This window comes from Cupressus sempervirens, chromosome 8 (genome assembly GCF_028749045.1).
Source record: "Cupressus sempervirens isolate cs-2001-9-10 chromosome 8, ASM2874904v1, whole genome shotgun sequence".
NCBI classification, from domain to species: Eukaryota; Viridiplantae; Streptophyta; class Pinopsida; order Cupressales; family Cupressaceae; genus Cupressus; species Cupressus sempervirens.
In genome coordinates this window covers 221,315,245-221,336,965 of record NC_143125.1, presented here as the reverse complement: position 1 = coordinate 221,336,965, position 21,721 = coordinate 221,315,245, and positions in this window count along the sequence as shown.

Below are 21,721 nucleotides of genomic sequence, written 5' to 3'. Positions count from 1 at the left end.
TTTATGACTTACATTACATTTATTGGCTCATTTATGGATTTCCATTGCTTCAAGTATGTGGGTATATATCATGGTTCCATGTTTCATGCAATTTCATGCAAAAGAGGACTTATGTATATTGGATCTTTGTGCCTTTTTCTTTTAGCACCATTATTTGATCTTTCAACTCCACGACTACATGCAGTGGGCTAATCCATTGTTCCTTGACATGCACTTGATATTTTATTTTATTTACATATGTGTTGGTTGGCTTTCATTGATCCCATGCATATAACTTGAGGGCATTATTGCCACTTTTCATTATGTATCTCATGGATGTAAAATGCATGATTGTGCTTCTTCGAGTATCAATTGTTGGGGTATCCTTTGATAATACACTTCTTGTTGTAATGCACATATATGAATGCATGTTGAGAGATAATGTTGCATGCTCTTCATGAGAAATACATGTGGAGATGGCTGCTCTAAATAAATAATACATTTGTTCATAGCCTGTGACCTCATTATGTGCTTGATAGCTAGATCAATTTGTATTTACTTTCAACATTATATTTATTTTCTAATTTTATTATGCATAAACCTCCATGTTTCTCATGAAATATTTGATTGACATGATAAAAATGTGAAGAACTTAAATTTTTTATTTCATGGTGCATTTTTTTCTGCTAATTGAACCATGTCTTGGGAGGAAAATTAGGGCATCATGTGCCCATATGATGTTGCTGACTTTCTCTTGATGCATGTTGTGAGCTTCATTTGATTCCCATGCATATACTGGCATGTATGAATACAATTCCTTTCTACATATCATATCAAAATACTTGAATGTTACAAATATAAACTCACCATGTTTATCTTTTAACTTGAATGCAAATGTGTGTGCTATTGCATTATGCATGCTTCTTGATGTGTTTCTAGTCATGGAATTTGATGTATTTGTTGTATATTGTTCAATCTCTAACCATAGTTATGTTATCCATTCATATGAGTGCATGTTTATTGGGGAAATATGGGGTGCTTAAATTTCTATCAGCATCTAACTTTATAATCCATGAAGGCCTAAATCTGTAGCATGCATTACTTAATGCTAAAAGTGGGTCTCATGATGTTTTATAATTTGTTGGAATCTTTCTTGTGGCTAAACCCATATTTATCTACTAAACATGCTTTTAGAACCTCATACATGGTATTTGAAGCTTCAAATAATGAGGATTCCTTTACTTGGTACCTATTGGTCACACAAAACTTCCAAAATAACCCTTATTCACCCAACAACAAAGACACAAAAAGCTACCAATAGTTGGGTCACTTTACCATTGGATTATGCAAGCTCCATCTCAATTTTATAGGGTAAAACTCCCCAATTAGATATACAAAGAATGAGATTAAGGAATGATTTTAACCTAAAAGTGAAGGCTGCCCTCACTATTCTTAGATAGGGGCAAATAACTATAACCTAAATGAAATTGAACAATCTACACATACAACAATAAGGAACATACAATCCTTCCACCTACATATGAATTCGTGAGAGATAATGACAGATTAAAAATAACATCTACATAATATATGAACCCAGTAACAGAAAGTAAATCCACAATTCAATCTTGATACAAGGATAAACCAATAAAGAGTAATCCAAAACATAAAATCTTTGAATATTTTGTGGAATGTTTCATTCATTTGGAAATCATTCCATTTTGATATATCACTAACAATTTGAAACATTTGCAGAAAGATTGAAAAAGAACTCTAAATTAAAACTAACAGCCCTGATTACAATAAAAAACTTTCCCCTATACATTCTAAATTTCCACTCATGTGTAGCACACATTCTTCCTCCTTCAAAAAAAGAAGAATCCCTTTTCTATCTCTCAAATGTGTATTTATGTCTTCCCTTTGGATTGGTTTCTTTTCAATTTCATAACCAAATCTTGGGATGAGAATCTCACTCATCTTTCTTCTTATAAGTTCATAACATAAAAGACATAGCTTATAACATTGTGAATATAATACCCCTATAACCAATACATGTTGACATGTGGCATCTAAATATGTTCTTGACACATGAATATGCTTCAATTAAAAGCACCATGTAATCTGGGGATGGTGTTTCCATTTGGACCTTTATCCAACTTAGACAATACATCTTGACTGCACATCACTTCAATCGATCTCCATTTGGTGTTTTCTAATCTTCATTTATGCTCTTGCTCTAAATAAGTGTTTGGCATCACCTGAATTGTTCATGGTTTTAAACATGCCCTATCAAATTGTTTAGTTGCCTAATGATGATTTTTAAAGTTTCTTAGAAAAACTTGATGCTATCAATTTGCATCATTGTGTTGATTGTCTGCTTGATAATCACTTGAAATATTTCTAGCAGTCCATCAAAAAGTCTACCTATGCTCCTTGTGTTGGCATCTTATATGCAAGGCTCTCTATACTAGAAGTACCTAAGCATTCGTAAAGCTAACATGGCACAACTCCATCTTCACTGTAGATGTGAGATTTCAAACATGGGCTAGATATAGACACCATGACCAAAAATATTCAAGTTTGAATTGATACTGGATGGTACATCAAGTTCTCTCCAAATCATTATTTTTGTTAGATTTCAAATCCATATCTCAGGCTCTCTCAAGGTCACATGTTGTGACTTTGAATGTGGAATTTCAAGCATCTATCAATTCCTTTATGTTATTTTAAACTTCTTTAACCACCAACAACTCCTTTCAATGTGCCTAAAATTCCTTATCCACATAAATATCCTTCCAACCCAGTGGTGAATGAGAGAATCTGCAATGTCAATGAACATAGATTTGATAGCTTTTGAAGATAGCCCTGTGTAGATCATGACTCTTATGATTTTCCCCTAGATGATGTTAGAAATAATAATTTCTACTTAGGATTAATTTTTCGTCATTAGATATTTCTAGATTATTAGGTTTAGGTATTTTGGTTGTGTCAATTGTATAATTTTCCAGAAGTATGTAAATATTTTGTCTTGTCAACTAAAGCTATATTTCTCTAGAATATTGTACACTTTCCTATATCAAGGTACTATTTATTCATTTGAAATCATGGTGAATGGAATAAAATATATTTTTATTGCACCATAGCACATTTTGTTTGGTGTTTTGATTTTCTTGTGCCTCTGTTCATCTATCAAATTGGTATCAAAGCCAGGTTGAAAAAGAGGAGTTCAAAGGATTGTGCATAAGGAGGATTGAAGAAAAGAAAGGGAATTGAAAGTCATAATTATTATTTCATCATGAGATTTTTAAGTTTCATGTTGCCCTATTTAGCATTTGGTATATCTATGTATTTTTTTATGAGTTTTTATCAGGCATGGCTTCAAGAAGTTTTCAGCCTTCAATTCCAATGTTTTCTAGAAAGAATTATGATAATTGGGCTTTTAGAATGAAGCTTATATTTGATTCCTACGATTTATCAAATATAATCTTAAATGGTTATGTTCAACCTATAGATGAATCTACTTTCAATGCTAATCAAAAGAAAAAGATTGATGAGAATAGGCAGAAGAATTAAAAAGCTTTTCAGATTATTAGACAAGCATTGGATGACTTTGTTCTTGAAAAAATTAAGCCAACTATTATAGCCAAGCAACCTTGGAACATTCTTTAGACTACATATCAATGTACAAGTAAGGTAAATATTGTTAAATTGCAAGCACTTAGAAGAGATTTGGAGAATTTACAAATGAAGGATTTTGATTCTATAGAGCAATTTTTAAATTGTGTTATGAATGTGGTTAATCAAATAAGGATGAATGGTGATAAGCTTACTAATCAGATTATTGTAGAGAAGATTTTAAGAAGTTTCCCTCCTAAATTGATAATATTGTGGTTGCAATTGAAGAATCTAAAGATTTAACAACATGATCTATAGATGAGGTGTATGGATCCTTGTATAATCATGAAGACAAGTTGAAAAAACAGAGTGGTAATTCAGTGGAGAATGCATTCAAAACACAAATGGCATTTGGTAGAGGTAGAGGAAGAGGAAATTTTTGATTTTGAGGAATAGGAAGAGGTAGATATAATTTTCAAAAGGAAGAAGTAAAGAGTCCAGATCTAGGAGGAAGGAGAATTAAATACTTCAACTCAAGGGAATGCAATAATAGCTAGACATCATAGAGGTATGATATAACAAATGTTCAATGTTATTACTGCAAGAAGATTGGATGTTTGGAAAATGAGTTAAGAAAGAAACCAAATGATATGTGGAAGAAAAAGAAAAATAAAATTGGAGAGTAGTTCTCATACATTGTTCATTACTTGCAATGTAGCCCAAGAGAGTTCAAATGATTTTTGATTTTGAGATAATGGTTGTAGCAATCATATGACAAGCAAAAAAGAGTCTTTTGAAAGCTTGGATAGATCAATTAAATCAAACATGAAGTTGGGAAACAATGAGATAGTGGAAATAAGTGGAAAATGTATAATCAATGTCATAACAATGCATGGTAAGAAATCTATTTCTGATGTATATTTTGTACTTGGTTTAAAACATAATCTTATAAGTGTGGGGAAACTTACTCAAAAAGGTTATAGAGTTATTTTTGAGAAAAATGTGTGTACTATATTTGACATGTCTCCTAGTAACTTGGTGATTGCAAGGGTAGAAATGACAAATAATAGAATGTTTCCACTTTGGATGAAGAGCAATATGATTGATGAAATTGCAGCAAGTTTCAAGGCAACAAGTCAAGATCAGACATGGATATGGCACTTAAGGTATGGTCATCTAAATCTCAAAGAATTATCTTTACTACAAAGAAAAAAAATTGTTTGAAGCATCATTAAGCCCATTTGAAAGTTGTATTTTGGCCAAACATCAAAGAGAGAGTTTTCCAAAAGAGATGTCATATAGAGCAAGGGTACCTTTAGAAATTGTGCATTCAAATACTTGTGGTCCAAAAACACCATCATTAGTGGGGAGCATTTATTTCTTAACATTTTTTGATGACTTTATTAAAAAGACATGGGTTTACATTCTTAAATACAATTCTAAAACTTTTGAAAAATTTAATGAGTTTAGGGCTTTTGTTGAGAAACAGAGTGGTTTACCTATCAAGGTTTTGAGATCTGATAGAGGTGGAGAGTATAAGTCAAATGAGTTTTTATATTATTGTAGGGATCATGGAATCAAAAAGTAATTTACTACCAGTTACACACCATAGAAAAATGGTGTTGCAAAGAGAATGAATATGACAATAATGGAGATGGCAAGAAGCATGTTGAAAGGTAAGAATACTCCTAATGATTATTGGGTTGAGGCATTTTCTTGTGCTATTTATATCTTAAATAGGAGTCCAACAAAGATTATGAGGGACATGATTCCACAACAAACATGGAGTGGTAAGATTCTTAGTGTTTCTAATCTCAAAATATTTGGTTGTATTGCATATGCACATGTTCCAAAAGAAACTAGAAGTAAATTGGATGATAAGAGTGAGAAATACATTCTTGTTGACTATAATGAGCAATATATGGTATACAAGTTGTTTAATCCTATTACAAAAAAGGTCCTTGTGAGTAGGGATGTTGTATTTAAAGAGGATGAATCTTGGAATGGAAATATAGATAAAATTGTTATAGGTGTTGCAACAATACCATATCATGAGAAGGATAAAAAGGATCATGAATATCAAGAGGATCAACCAAGTGACCAAGAAGGAACTCCACCATGAAATCCACAAGGAGATCACTTAAAAAATGAATTTGAAAATGGAGAATCTTTGAATTCACAAGTAATGATTCAAATCCTATATGTGCACAATTGAGATCAAGGATTACAAGCAAGAAAACTAGAAGCTTAAATGAGATTTATGATCAAGGATGTAAAATAGATTTGCAATCAAATTTTTCTTTATTTGCTCAAGATCCTATATATTTTGAAGATGCAATTAAGGAAGGACATTGGATTAATGCAAAGAATGATGAAATAGAATCAATTGAGAGAAATGATACATGGGAATTAGTTGATTTTCCTAAGAAAAAAGATTGCATTGGTCTAAAATGGGTTTAAAAGACTAATTTTAAAGCTAATGGAGATGTAGATAAATATAAGACAAGGTTAGTTGCTAAGGGATTTTCACAAGAATATGGGATTGACTATAATGAGACATTTGCACCTATAACAAGATTTGATACTGTCAAAATAGGATTATCTATTGTAGCTCAAAACAAATGGATAGTTCACCAAATGGATGCCAAATCAGTATTTTTGAATGGATATTTAGAAGAAGAAGTCTATGCGCAGCAACCACAAGGATATGAAACAAGAGGATATGAAGAAAAAGTTTATAAGTTGAGGAAGACACTCTATAGATTGAAGCAAGCTCCAAGAGCCAGGTATAGTAGAATAGATTCATACATGGTAGAGAATAGATTCAAGAGAAGCACCAGTGAAATTACATTATATACCAAGATTAATGAACAAGGTCATATTTTTATTGTTTTTTTATATGTTGATGACTTGATCTTCACAAGCAATTTATCTATTGACATTTTTAAATCAGCAATGAAAAAGGAATTTGAAATGATAGATCTAGGATTGATGAAATATTTTCTTGGCATTGAAGTTACTCAAAATGATAAAGGAATTTTTATTTTCCAAAGTAAATATGCAAAAGATATTTTGAAAATATTTAGATTGATAAATTGCAGTCTAGTTTCTACACCTATGGTAGTAGGCACCAAATTAAACAAAGAAGATAATGAGAAATTTTTTGGCTCAACTATATTCAAAAGATTGGTTGGTAGTTTGATGTATCTCACAACAACTAGACCTGATATTATTTATTGAGTGAGTTTAATCTCTAGATTCATGGACTCACCTAAGAACTTGCATTGGTAGGCAAGAAAAATAATATTGAGATATATTGCATGAACTATGAATCATGGCATATTGTATTCTACTTCACATGATTTTAAATTAGTTGGATATACATATAGTGATTTTGCAAGGAATATTGAAGATAGGAGCACATCTGGATATGTATTTCATCTTGGGATAGGTGTTGTAGCCTAGGCATCAAAGAAGCAAACTGTAGTAACTCTTTCATTAGCTGAAGTAGATCATGTAGCAGGAACAATATCATCTCAAAAAATATGGATGCAAAGGATTTTGAAAGACTTAACGCAAGCTCAAGATGGTCCTACTATAATCTATTGTGACAACAAGTTTTCTATTGTACTTTCTAAGAACCATGTGTTTCAGAAGAGGACAAAGCACATTGACACAAGGTATCACTTCATTAGAGAGTTGGTTAGTAATAGATAAAATAATTTATAACATTGCAAATCAGAGAAGCAACTTGCAAATATCTTCACCAAGGCTTTAGCACAGAGACAATTTGAAATTTTGAGGAAAGTATTGGGAATTGTAAATATTAATGATGTAGATAGTAGAAATAAGGGGGGAGTGTTAGAAATAATAATTTCTACTTGGAATTAGTTATCTGTCATTAGATGTTTCTAGATTATTAGGTTTAGGTATTTTGGTTGTGTCAGTTGTAGAATTTTTCTAAAAGTATGTAGATATTTTGTCTTGTCGGGTAATACTAGAATTCTCTAGAATATTGTGCACTTGCCTATAAAAATGTACTATGTATTCATTTGAAATCACGTTGAATAGAATACAATATATTTTTATTGTACCACAGCGTAATGAATCTAGATTCTAAAACTAAACCTCTGAATCTAAACTATATGACCTTTTGAATTTGAACTCAAACCTCTAAACTTCTGAACTAGTTTGAATGGTAAAAAGTGATTCAGAACCACTTCATACTAGCTCAAGACTATTATAAAACTAATGATCAAATCCAAACTTCTCTTTGAACCTCGGTCTTTCAAAGATATAACTTTATAAAGCATTCTCAATATAAACCAGAGGAGAATCTAAGAGAACCACGGAAAAGGCCATCAAGGGGATGGGAATTTCAAGTTAAAAATTGGAGTTTGAAATGCCAACTAACTATACCATTTCCACTACATATGCATGTTGATTTATTGACACTATGGGTGCAGTTTATCTGTGCTTTAATCATATGTGCATAAATAATTTGTAATGAAGCCCTAGAATTTCAGAGTTGTATACATGTATTCATGTTGAGGGATGATCATGGCTACTCCTTTATAGTTGGTACATACATGTGTGAACTATAATGCCTATTTGGCCATGCATTGAATGCATTCTATTTATGCATCAGGGTGGGTGACCCACTTGTACTATGCTGAAAATTTGATACATCTTAAGGGCTAATCCATTTGTATTATTTTGAAAAGTTGATGCATCATGTTTCATTTCATTCACAACATACTAAACATATGATGTTGGCTGATCCATTTCTATTAGAAAACATTTTAGCCATATGGTAAAATGTACATGCTTTTTGAATATGTACCTTATCTATGAGATGCATCCCTCTTGATGCCAGATTTTCTTTTTCATCCCTTATGTTTCCAGTTCAAGGTTGATTTCTAATTTCATCCTTGGCACATATCTTAGGTGATGGAGTACTTATGTATACTTTCTTGGTCCATGCTTTCTTTAATAGTGTGATCCTCTAGGCCTATTATGCACTGCCTCTAGTGTGATTGTCTCATACTATGACAATGAAACTCCTTAGTGTTGGAGTGATCTTGGTAACTCCTAATGATGAGGCTACTAGTCTTCCTCATAGCGTGATGTGTAGCATTTAGAGATATTTTTTTTCTTTCTTGAAGATGTTCTTACCTAGATAGTTATTAATCCAAGAAGGAGCTCAAAAAAGAGACCCTTCCCCCACCCCCCTCGTGTCAGCTTTTTTTACTTTCTTGGTAGGGGAATTTATTGCATTAGAAATAAATGATCAACATCATCTACTTGCACATGGAAAAAATAGTGTTAGATCAAACATTGTACTTCTGTCTTCTCGTACATCACATTTTTGACTTTTACACATGCTTTGGGTGTAGCCAATAGGGGATTACTTCCAATGTTTTAGGAATGAGTATGTATATGCATGATTATGATTTCATATACAAGATATCAACCATTTATTAGATCTCTTTGGATCTAACCCTCCCTTTTTTCTTTTAAAAACCTTGCAGGTTGTGAGGTGAGCTATATGTTGGAAGGGTGTGAGAGCCATAGAAAATGATCCAAGGCTTCACATTTTTTAGGAAATGTCTAGATCCATGTATCTTTCTTATGCTTATGTGTACATGTATTTATCTTTAGGGAATTCAGATACTATTGGCTATTCTCATGGCCTTCCTTAGCCCATTAACTTTGTTTATCATCATTACATGCACTTTTCATTATGTACATTTGATATTTCATTTAATAAATACACAATGATCTAGTTATGCATATTGCACTTCCTTTCCTTTCAACATGTAACTTTTTTTCAACTAATTATATATGTGAATGTACCTTTATTTTTCCATTTCATGCAAAATGAACAACCAATCTTAATCAAGACCATATTTAATAACCACAAACTAGGGTATTGTAGATAAAAACATTCACCTAGTAATTAGACCTCTAACTAGCACCAATTGAATGAACATGAAAATGGTAACAACCACATTAAAGATAAAAATTGAATATCAAGAATGCAATATCTTAGTTATCTTTATGTGCTAATATATTCCAAATTCCAACTTAACTATCTCTTAGAGATAACTAGTTTTCTATTATTTGGTTATAGTGTTGTTTGAGACCTCTTATGGTTTATGAAATGATTTAAAATGTATTCACAAGGAATTTTAGAGACTTGGGTGAATGAGTGCAAAACTACCATTAATACCAAAAAACCCTTATGTATAATATTTATGGCATAGGTCAGTGATTAACAAACTCAATTGACAATGTTAGCATTGATCATGGTTAATCTTAGGAAAATAATGGCAAGCATCCAAGTTTTTAAAATACTAGAACCCTCAAGATTGTTTTGTAATAGGAAACAAAAGGAGAGATCCTAAATCATGGATCCCTAGTTTCATAATTAAATAAGGAAATCTAGAGAAACGATAGGAAAGGGGCTTAAACAAATTAATAAATGGAAAAAGGAAAACATTTCGGATGACTTAACTTCTAGGACAATAAAAGAAATTTTTAAAATAGGGTCCTCACTTTTTAAAGTTGGAAAATAACGTGATGTTAGTCCAAAGCACAAAATTCACCCTTTTTAAATTTTTCCCATGCATTGTTTTGAGTCTTTCTAATGCTTCCAAAGATGCATTCCCAAACCTACCCTCATTCTTTCATGTATTCATCTACTTACCATACCATCACCAATTCTTATAATATATATTATTCCTACTTTGGTCAATATAACAATATTGATTCAACCTCCTACTTCTCAGAAGTACCTTATGGTACTATATGGATAATTCAAATTCACAAGCTATAATAGGCAACCCGAAAAATTATTTTAGCCTTATTTTAAATAGATTAAGGGACTTATAACCTTAATTTAGAGTACCAATAATAATAGTTTACTTGAGATATGATTAGTGAAGAGACATCTAGTTTGGGTTCATATGGTCTACAACAAGCTACTGAATGATGAAATTAAATATGTGAAGATTTGGAATCTAAATGCCAATTCATTGATTCACATTATCAATTGAACTTCTAGAATTGTGCAACTTAAAATTTAGAATAAAAAGCATGTATTTATAGTAACATTCTATTTCTCATCTTTACAAATTTGAGTTTTTATTTTAAGAAATTAATAAGTCCTCATTGTATATGAGCAATGTTAGTATGCTAATAGAAACCAAATTTAAATAAAGCTTCTACAAACTAAACAAAATTCATAAACTTCAAGATAGACTAAGATGAGCTCTCAATTGAGAATATGAGACATTAATGGACTCTCTCAATAAGAAGCTCTCTTATTGAGTAGCTTTATCTAAATGGATAGGATGTATGCTCAATATGCTTCCAAAGGCTTCAATGGATGATTGTGGATTTTTGGTGTGGATAGATGGTTTTAGTATGGATTTGGCTCTCAAAATAGCATTATGACTTTACTTCATGGATTGTGTTAAAATGACTTGGGAGAGGATTCCTTAAATAGGCAAAGGGCTTGAGGGATCAAGGGCTAGGATGCAAGGATGTGAAAAAGCTTATAGAAGGCTCAGATTGCATGAGAGGAGAGCACATGGATTGTGCTTCTTTACAACCAATCAGGGAGTGACACATGTCACATGGTGAGAGGATGGAGGAAAGGGGAAGGATGAGTCAACAAAGGAGGCTCAAAGGATAAAATCTTCATAAAGACCCTCATAATGACTTGTAAGAGCAATAAAAGGGCTTGGAAGAGTCATTTATGGCCTAGTGGGCTTCATAAAGTTTTATGGTTGAGATATTTTGAGGGTGATGAGAGAAATTTTGACTTGGACTTGATTAAGAGGGTTTTAAGCTTGCTTAGGCTTGTGCAAATGATTAGAGGATGGATTAGGATGGTTTAGGATTAGCTTAGGGATAGGCAAGTGGATAGCATTTAATGAGGGTGGGTGAAGGAGGAGATATTTGTTAACTTTGGCTTGGGTTAGTAAGTCTTAACCCATTTTTAGGGAATGTGACAAGGTTAGGAGGGGATTAGGATTAGGTTTAAAGACATCTTCTAGAAGAGTCTAGACTTTGGATGAGGATAAAGACTTTCTAGAATAGTCTAGAACTTCCTAGGATGAGGATGAAGACTTTTTAGAAGAGTCTAGAACTTTCTTAGGATGAGGATAAATTAGATTTTTAGGAAATAAATAAAGTTTTATTTATTTCAAGGGTTTGGGTTGAGGAGATATTTATTAAAACCTTTTTAATAAACATGAGGATTAATATTTAATCTTAATTAAATATTTTGAGTTGGGATTAGTGGTAGGAAATGATGGGATTAGCCTTTAATCAAAATTAAAGAAGGATTAGAAGATTTTGGAAGAGGTTAGTGGTCTTAAGAAAATTGGAAAAATTTTGGGCAAAAAAATAAATAAATTATTTATTTTGGGTTTTTTGGTCAATTTATTAATTAAATAATTAATAAATAAGGAAATAATGTTTAAATAAGATTTAAACATTTTTGGGAGGGATTCCTTAATTAAATATTTTTAATTAAGATAAAGGGATTTAATGGCATAAAAATTAATTAATTAATTAATGATGATGTCATCAGGACTTTTTCAGAAAATAAAAATACTTTATTTTCTAAACGTTTTTAGGTGTCTACATTTTGCCCCTCTTTGATGTGATGCCGCAAGTGGCATGGCATCAAAGATAAGAAAATAGGATGCCCAAGGCTAGAGCAGAAGAGGAGAGAATGGACTGTGAGATGCCCCCTCAAGAAGGTAGCGGGGAGAGAAAGCAAGGCTCGATGGCTTCTTGAAAAGTACAAGAATCTTGGATGAGCAAGGAAACTCAGATATGCAAAGAGAAGGGGTTGAATTAGCTCAAACTCTCACTATGGGAGAATGATAAAGGAGAATCAGATGCAGAAGAGGAAGCAAGCTTAAGACTTTAGGGAAGGTGGAGGATGAAGGAGCAGAGCACTATAAAAAGGAATCCAGGATAGGGAGATGGATGAGGGGATTATAAAGCTGATGCAACAGGATTTCAAAGAGTTAGATTGGTGGAAGATGGGTTTCGGAGATCCCTAGGACTAGGATTGTGGATCTTGAAAGATGAGGCTTGGTGGATTGATTTGGATTGGTGGATCCCTAAGACTAGGATTGTGGATCCCTAAAGCTAAAGGTGAGGAGTGATTCAAAGAGATACTGATGCATAAGCTGGGGTAGGAGAGACGGATGCTGGATATGGATGGGGGATAATGGAGATGAAGGAAAACCATTGAAGCTTTTTGAGCGGGGGGGATACTTCAAAGAGAAGTACCACCATGTAGTTGAGCAATAAATTTTCTATAGGACTATTGGTTAATTGCCAAGGTTACCAAGAACATCAAGGCCTTTTCACCAACTGTCCAGAGGACTGACGAACTGACTCAAAACAAACACGCAAAGATTGCCCCAGTATCACACATGAATCCCAGAGGAAGCAGTGTGGAAACGACACTGGGTAACCCACAAGAAAAAAAGAAAACAAGCAAAAGACATGATCAAGACCTTACGCTCTGATTGCCCCATTCATAGTATACCATGATATGGAAGATCGTGGAAACCTTGAGGAGCGAACAAGGAGATTGCTTGGAAAAGATATTTCAAGACCCAATAGGGAAGAGTCCAAATCAAAAGAAAGCAAAAATCGAAAAGAGAACCGTTTGCCAACGAGATGGGTAGGATGAGGTACTAACGGACCAAGATCAGACATGAGGAAAGCTATATCCTTCAAGGACCTATCGGAGAGCACCTAAGCTGGTGGATTTGGATGAGTGATGCGTCTGGCAAGCTGAACTAAGAAAGATAACACTTTGGTGATAGGAAATCTAGCTAAAGGATGCATTGGAATAGCTAACCAAGATGTGCGATGGGTGCAAGATGCTGATCAAGGACAAACTGACACGAACGCTGGATAGATGCAATGGTACTAAGCTAAAGAGGATGTACAAGCTGACAGACCAAGATATTTACAAGTGAGCTAATCAAGATATGGTACAAGCTAACGGACCAAGATAGTTACAAGCAGGCCAAAGCTCAGGATGATAGGATAGCGGGATGGTTCGATGTTGTGCAAGATGCGAAAGCTAAGGGTGGGGTGATAGCGAAAGATATGGATTTGGCAGGATGCATCCAATGATGATGAGAGATTTTGTGACCAAGGATAGCTAGAGGAGCAGGATGAGATGGCTGGATAGGATAGTAGATAGCTAGGATTATGATGGATATAAAGAGATGACATTGGGTTTGCATGAGGATAGCCTAGAGCTAGATACCAATGACAAGGGAGGATGGACAAGACAAGATCTCCAAGGAATATAGTGCCCCCAGTCAGAAGATAACATGCGAAAGGAGGTCTTATGATGGATGTGATAGGATTGAAGCTAGGATGGAAAAAGTTGAAGGGGCTAGGGAGATGGATGATAGCTGAGATGATTGGCTGAAGCTGCAGAAGATCAGTGGATGGTGTGAGATGGAAGCTGGAGGATGGAGGATAGGTGGATAGATTGGAAGATGGAGTTGGATGTCAAGATATGACCAAAAGCATGACGGCGATAGGCTAAGCTGGGGATGGCGAGATTATGCATGACACTTGTTTGCCAAGTTTTCATCATGGTACTTGTCCAAGGTGCTTGAATTGCCAAGTTTTCACTAGTGGACGCTTTATTTTTCTTTTCTTTTTTGACTTTTTGACTTTGGACTTAGCTGGAATGATTTTGGCTTTCTTCAGCTATTTTGGCTTTTTTGGAATTTTTCACTGGCTATTGGAATGTTCAATTTTGTTGCTAGCTATTGGTACACCGGATGTGTAATTTATGCAATAGGTCAGATTAGATGGGATTGATGGTAGGAGATGGAGGGATGAAAATGCTGGAAAGGAGTATGAGATGGGGATGCTTGCAAGAGCAACATTGGCACATGTTGGAACGGGTGTGAAAAGAGCATATGGGGGATAGATGGTAGATGCGGGCGTGATGGAGGATTTGTGGAAGCATGCTTGGGGATATAGGCACCCAAGATGGAGTTAGGAGATGGGGGACATGAGTCACTGGATGGGGGATTAGCAATGGTGGATGCCATTATGCATTGGGTTTCAACTTTTTTCTTGGGGATGCACATGGTTTTGGATTTTCTTTTCATAGGCTTTTGCATTGTTTTGCATTCCTTGATTGGATTTTTCCTTTTTGGAGTATGTCTTTTAGAATAGACATATGATTGCCTAGGATGTGGATTTTTAGCTTTATGCATTTTGAAGTTGGCATTCACATTGCTGTGGTAAGCTTTGGGAAGATGGTTAGGAGAAGCTTTGTGAGATGGAGAGGATATGAAAGAGCATGTAGGGGGATGATGATGGATGATGTGCCCTAATATGTGCCTTTGTTGATCTTGCATAGAAATGGATGGAATAGGATTTTTATGATGGCTGATAGGAGGATGGAGGATGGTAGATTTTGGGACATAGGGACCCAAAATGGATTTAGCGGATGAAGGGGGGATATGGTAGGTTGTTTTGGGTTGCAAAGATGGTGGAGGGGGGATGACATAAGATTTCTTGAAGGAGTGATGGGAGGCTGGCATGGTGGGCTTGGAGATAGGCTTGGTTTGGGGGTGTGGTGTACCAACACCTTTAGATGGTGAGCCTTTGGATACATATCCAAGACCATGAAATCCTAGATTTTTTTGTGCAATAATAGGCTCTCTGATTCCTTGCTCTTGTGGTCCTAAACCTTGACCTTGATAATGCCATCGATTGAGCATTTGAACAAGCTGAGAAAACTTTTTGCTTGCAGAAATTGGTAGAAGTGATTTATTAGGCGTATTGCAATGGGGAGATATTGTTCTTAATTCTTCTGCTGAGAGAGGGCCACCATGGATGAATGTAAGTGAACCAAGAGGGTAGATTATAGATGGTGGAATAGCTTGGATAGGTGGTAAGATGGAAGCATGGAGTGGGGGAGATGGAAGGATAGGATCTTGATGTAGCTAGTGGGATAACAAGATATCTTGTAGTGGAGGAGATATGGCTCAAGGTTTTGGAGATGGAGGAGATGGTGACTGCACTATGGATGGAAGACATGGTACGATGATATCTTCATTTATGCTTTGGGGGATGTCAACATGCTTTTGGGCAGGATCTTGATAGGATTGGTTTGGAGTGGATGGTGCGATAGGAGGTGAAGGGATGGATTCTTCAAAGGTAGCAGATGGATAGATGGGAGATTCAGTAGTGGAGATGGGTGAGTAGAAGATGGATGCATAAGGTTCATTACGAGAGATTTGGGAAATGCTTGGAGGCGATGTGGATAGGATTTGGAGGGATTTGACAGGTGGTGGGATTTTGATGCTTGCAGGAAGTGGAAGGATTTTAAGCAATTTGATGGATGGTATGGGGATGATAGCTATGGGAGATGGAGGTGATATTATAGATGGGGAAGCTTCATCACTAACTACTTCACATGGTTGGATTAGATGACATGGCTTATCGACTGTTGGAGGCAACTTTTCTTGTATTTCCTCTAGGAGATTCCTTGGAGACTCGTGTGTCGAAGGTGGAGGTGGATTGACAGGAATAACTAGTGTGATGGGGGTGGAAGATTGGAAGCTTGGTTGATGGGGTGATGGAGGGGAAGCTGGAATATCAGATGGCATGACTAGATAGTTTGGAATAACTCTTGGATTTTGGGGGATGCTTGGGGGAATGTTTCTAAGGCTTTCAATATACCCGTCATAGTCAACAAGATTTTCATCATCATTGGAATAGGAGGTGGCAAGAGCAAGGACAATGCGACCAAACACATCATGATAGGATTGGTACTTCATGCTTTGATGATGAGTTTGATGGGGATGGGGTCTTGCCTATGGATGAACACGGAAGCTCATGGTTGGATTTGGATTAAGCACAGATTTTGGATTGGCTGATGAAAGATTTCCTAGGGAGAGTCAAAGCTGTATGACAGACCTAAGGAGGATTTGGCTGGAGATTTTTGGCTTTCCTATGGATGGAAGACTTCAAGGGAATGCTATCAAAAAGTGAGAGTTTTTATTTCCTATGCGCTAGATTGGTGGAGATTGTGTCAACTTAAGAATAGAATAATGATCCTATTGGCATGACATGAGATTGACCACTTGTGGATCCCAACCTTTAGCTCAAGGTGATGAGGGATAACAAGTGACAAAGCTAAACTACCCTAGATAAAGCTCTGTCAAAGGGATAACCTTGGTGAGGCTGGTGGATTGGTCAGATTGATTGGATAGCAAATTCTAGTAGAATGACAACAACTCTCTAAAGGCTTGGGTGTGATTTTGGATTGGGTTGCTAGCTGGCTGGGGGGGATGATTTGGAGAGACTTTGGATTTGGAATTGTTCTAAAGCAAGGAACTAGATAGATTTGGTTGTGGCGGGGGAGCTTGGATGATTTTCTAATGAGGTAGTGACTACGCTAAGTATGCCTTGAGCTGGGAGATTTCTGCTTTTCTGGGATTTCGACCAAAATTGGCAAACATTCATTCAAAAGCTATGAACAAACAAGCAGACAAAAGTTTGGAGCAAGCACGTCAAACATACGAACATCCTAGGAAGCTTTCTACAAGGATGAAATTTTGTTTAGCTAGGGAGTCCTCGATATACGCAAGGTACGTGAGGCCCATATCCGTAGATGAAACCAAAAAGATGTCACATAGCCGAGAGGAGCGGTAACCCACTTCTCCTCTTTCACTTCTCAAGGGTATAAAGTTCCTTGAGGCTTAGCCCGAGTGACAAAATCTTGATTCCAAGAGAGGTGTCTTTGGATTCACCTCCTGATCTTTATACTCTGCCGGAACGCTGGAGTTGAGGTCATCCCAAGGGGTGATGAAATCCGCAAGCAGGCCTCCTAAAAAGTGTAAAACAAGACCACATACATGATCTTGGGCTTTAAAAGACACGCGTTTATTCTAATTGATGATTTAGATTTTGTAAGCTATGATTGAAGACACTTGTGATTATGGCATACAATGTTCATTCCAATTTGATAGTATCGTCAGCATAATGAAAGTCGAGAGATTGTCAACATAAGAAATGCGAGCGCCATTGAAAATGCATCAAAACCATGCGATGTTCATTGATTTTTAGGCATTCAAGATTGAGCGTGAGTTTATTTTAAGCCCAAAACAAAGATGTGTGAAACTCAATTGCCAAGCGCACGCCCGGAGGCCCTCCACGTCAATAGTTGTTCAATTTTAGTGCCCAAACTTGAAGTGTGATCGATTTAATCTAGAGTTTTGGTAATTTAAAATTTTTGATAAAGTTAAAGCAAACGTTCAAAGACCAAGTGAGTGAGTTAGATTGTGGAACATTTAACACCTTTTTCAAGTAGACCCATCCCCATAAATGGTGCTGAGATTGCAACCAATGGTTGAATTGATGGGTGATTAGAAAAGAGGTGAGTCTAAGGAACTACTCAAATTGATTTTTGCAAATTTGTATTTAACTTAACAAAGTCTCTTAAATATCCAAAAATCAAACTATACCTAAATTGCATGTGAAAAAGAGATTTGTTTTGTTCAATTGTAGAAGCTCCAAATGAAGTGTTTGATATTGCAATGGTTAATTGGTCCTTGGCATTCAAGATTGGATTTGTTTTTTTAATCATGCATTCAAGGAAAATTTGATTTTAATCCATGGCATTCAAGAGTGTGTTTAGCAACATACATTCAAAGACAAGTGATTAATCATTCAAGTTTTTTCCTTTGAGCATTCAAGATTGAAATTTTGTGTGTTGTTTTAAGAACTTTGAAGTGCTTTGTTTTAACCTTAGATCATTCAAGATTGTTTTGGACTCAAAAGTGAAAATGACTCTTTGGACTTTGCTTTTCATTCAAGATTTTGTGTTCTAGTTTGCATGTTTTAAGCCCAAAAATGATATTCCTAGATTGTTTTGATGCATGAAAAATCTAAGAAACATTCAAGATTTTGCAACAAGACATTTGTTTGGAACAAATAAAAAAAGTTTTAGGACTCTTAGTTTTCATGAGATTTTTAAAAGAACTTTAAAATATTTTCAAATGAGGTTCATTTTATCCTTGATTGATGCTTTGAGTTTGATTTAGATTTTAGTGTGCACTTAGTGTTGATTTTGAACCTTTTGAAATGAAAACTTGAAGTTCTTTTTAAATTTTCAAAAATGAAGTGTTCCTAACTTTGCATGAATGCATCTAAAATCTTGATGTTGCAAGGATGCAAATGATTAGATTGGTTTAGTTTCACTTGTTAAAAGATTTTTTCTTTTTTGCAAATTTTTAATTTTTTAATGGATTTAAATATGATTTGGGGGTTCATTTTAAGCACTAAAAAGAAGTGTGTATGATTTGCTTCCTTAAAAAAAAAATGGCCAAGATCTCCCACAAGAAGAAGAAGAAGAAGTAGATGGAATAAAAAGAATATAGACAAGAAGAGGAAGAAGAATTCCAAGTGCTTTGTCCACCTATAAGCTTGAAAAATCTGCAAATACTATGAGATAGACTATGAGTTCCTTTGTCTTCTTCATGCTCATGTGGACCTACAAAACTAATTTATACAATCCTACCAATCACAAAAACAAGCAAAATTAGCCAAAATTAGCAAATGACATACAAAATTTGACTAAAAAAGCTAATGAAGATGACCCATGCGGGGTCCCACCGGACGTGCTAAAATGTATATGAGCAATGTTAGTATGCTAATAGAAACCAAATTTAAATAAAGCTTCTACAAACTAAACAAAATTCATAAACTTCAAGATAGACTAAGATGAGCTCTCAATTGAGAATATGAGACATTAATGGACTCTCTCAATAAGAAGCTCTCTTGTTGAGTAGCTTTATCTAAATGGATAGGATGTATGCTCAATATGCTTCCAAAGGCTTCAATGGATGATTGTGGATTTTTGGTGTGGATAGATGGCTTTAGTATGGATTTGGCTCTCAAAATAGCATTATGACTTTACTTCATGGATTGTGTTAAAATGACTTGGGAGAGGATTCCTTAAATAGGCAAAGGGCTTGAGGGATCAAGGGCTAGGATGCAAGGATGTGAAAAAGCTTATAGAAGGCTCAGATTGCATGAGAGGAGAGCACATGGATTGTGCTTCCTTACAACCAATCAGGGAGTGACACATGTCACATGGTGAGAAGATGGAGGAAAGGGGAAGGATGAGTCAACAAAGGAGGCTCAAGGGATAAAATCTTCATAAAGACCCTCATAATGACTTGTAAGAGCAATAAAAGGGCTTGGAAGAGTCATTTATGGCCTAGTGGGCTTCATAAAATTTTATGGTTGAGATATTTTGAGAGTGATGAGAGCAATTTTGACTTGGACTTGATTAGGAGAGTTTTAAGCTTACTTAAGCTTGTGCAAATGATTAGAGGATGGATTAGGATGGTTTAGGATTAGCTTAGGGATAGGCAAGTGGATGGCATTTAATGAGGGTGGGTGAAGGAGGAGATATTTGTTAACTTTGGCTTGGGTTAGTAAGTCTTAACCCATTTTTAGGGAATGTGACAAGGTTAGGAGGGGATTAGGATTAGGTTTAAAGACATCTTCTAGAAGAGTCTAGACTTTGGATGAGGATAAAGACTTTCTAGAATAGTCTAGAACTTCCTAGGATGAGGATGAAGACTTTCTAGAAGAGTCTAGAACTTTCTTAGGATGAGGATAAATTAGATTTTTAGGAAATAAATAAAGTTTTATTTATTTCAAGGGTTTGGGTTGAGGAGATATTTATTAAAACTTTTTTAATAAACATGAGGATTAATATTTAATCTTAATTAAATATTTTGAGTTGAGATTAGGGGTAGGAAATGATGGGATTAGCCTTTAATCAATATTAAAGAAGGATTAGAAGATTTTGGAAGAGGTTAGTGGTCTTAAGAAAATTGGCCAAGTTTTGGGCAAAAAAATAAATAAATTATTTATTTTGAGTTTTTTGGTCAATTTATTAATTAAATAATTAATAAATAAGGAAATAATGTTTAAATAAGGAAACATTTTTGGGAGGGATTCCTTAATTAAATATTTTTAATTAAGATAAAAGGATTTAATGGCATAAAAATTAATTAATTAATTAATTAATTAATTAATAAATGATGATGTCATCAGGACTTTTTCAGAAAATAAAAATACTTTATTTTCTAAAGGTTTTTAGGTGTCTACACTCATCACTAATGTTGTGTTGATTAGTTGGATCAATTAAGGCATTGCTAATTTATATATTCTCAAATCAAATTTTTCATAATGATTGTTTAGTGGGATCTCTTAATCATGAAATGCTAGTGGTTGCTTCGTAGGAAATGAAGATTTAATGTTAAACATTTCTCACAACATTTTCTACTTCATCATGTACTTCCACATTGAGTTAAAAGTTTGTGTCAATTTGTATTCCAAAATGAAATGATGAAAATACATTGTCATTGTCCTAATTAATTTTGATTGTAGTAATGGCAATCAAATCTTGTATTCTATGTCTAAATGTGAAGATTTTTTTTGTTTGTTTGCTTGAACTCTATGATAGTTAAAAGACACTTGACTAGTTATAATATAGAAAATTGTTTGGAAGGGTCCAATAAACAAATAGGAGAGGTGTAAACGAGTGTATACCCTCAACAAAGTTTGAAGCATATTGTATATGGATTATTGAGTTTTAATAAAATTGTTTAAATATTTTGCTTTAAATGAAAGAAAATTGTGAGATTTTGATTATTTTATTCATATTTTCCTTCTATCTTTTGAAAAAATATTCAGCTTTTAATATCTAAAAGAATAGGAAACATTTCAACTTGATAATCTATTTTTATAAAGATTTATTCAAATTAAATGATAAAAACTTTGATAACATCTTATTATCATAAATGAAATCCATATATACAACAATATAAGATATAAGATATTTATCAAAATCAAACATTTGTTTAGACTGCAAAGTCATCATTCAATATATAAAAAATCTTAATATAACAAATTTATTACAAACATATAACATATTTTTATAACTTTTAAATCCAGGAATGTAGAGCTAAGATTGACCTGCTTAAACAAAAGAGCAACCATATAAAATCAAAACATCTGGAGTCAATAG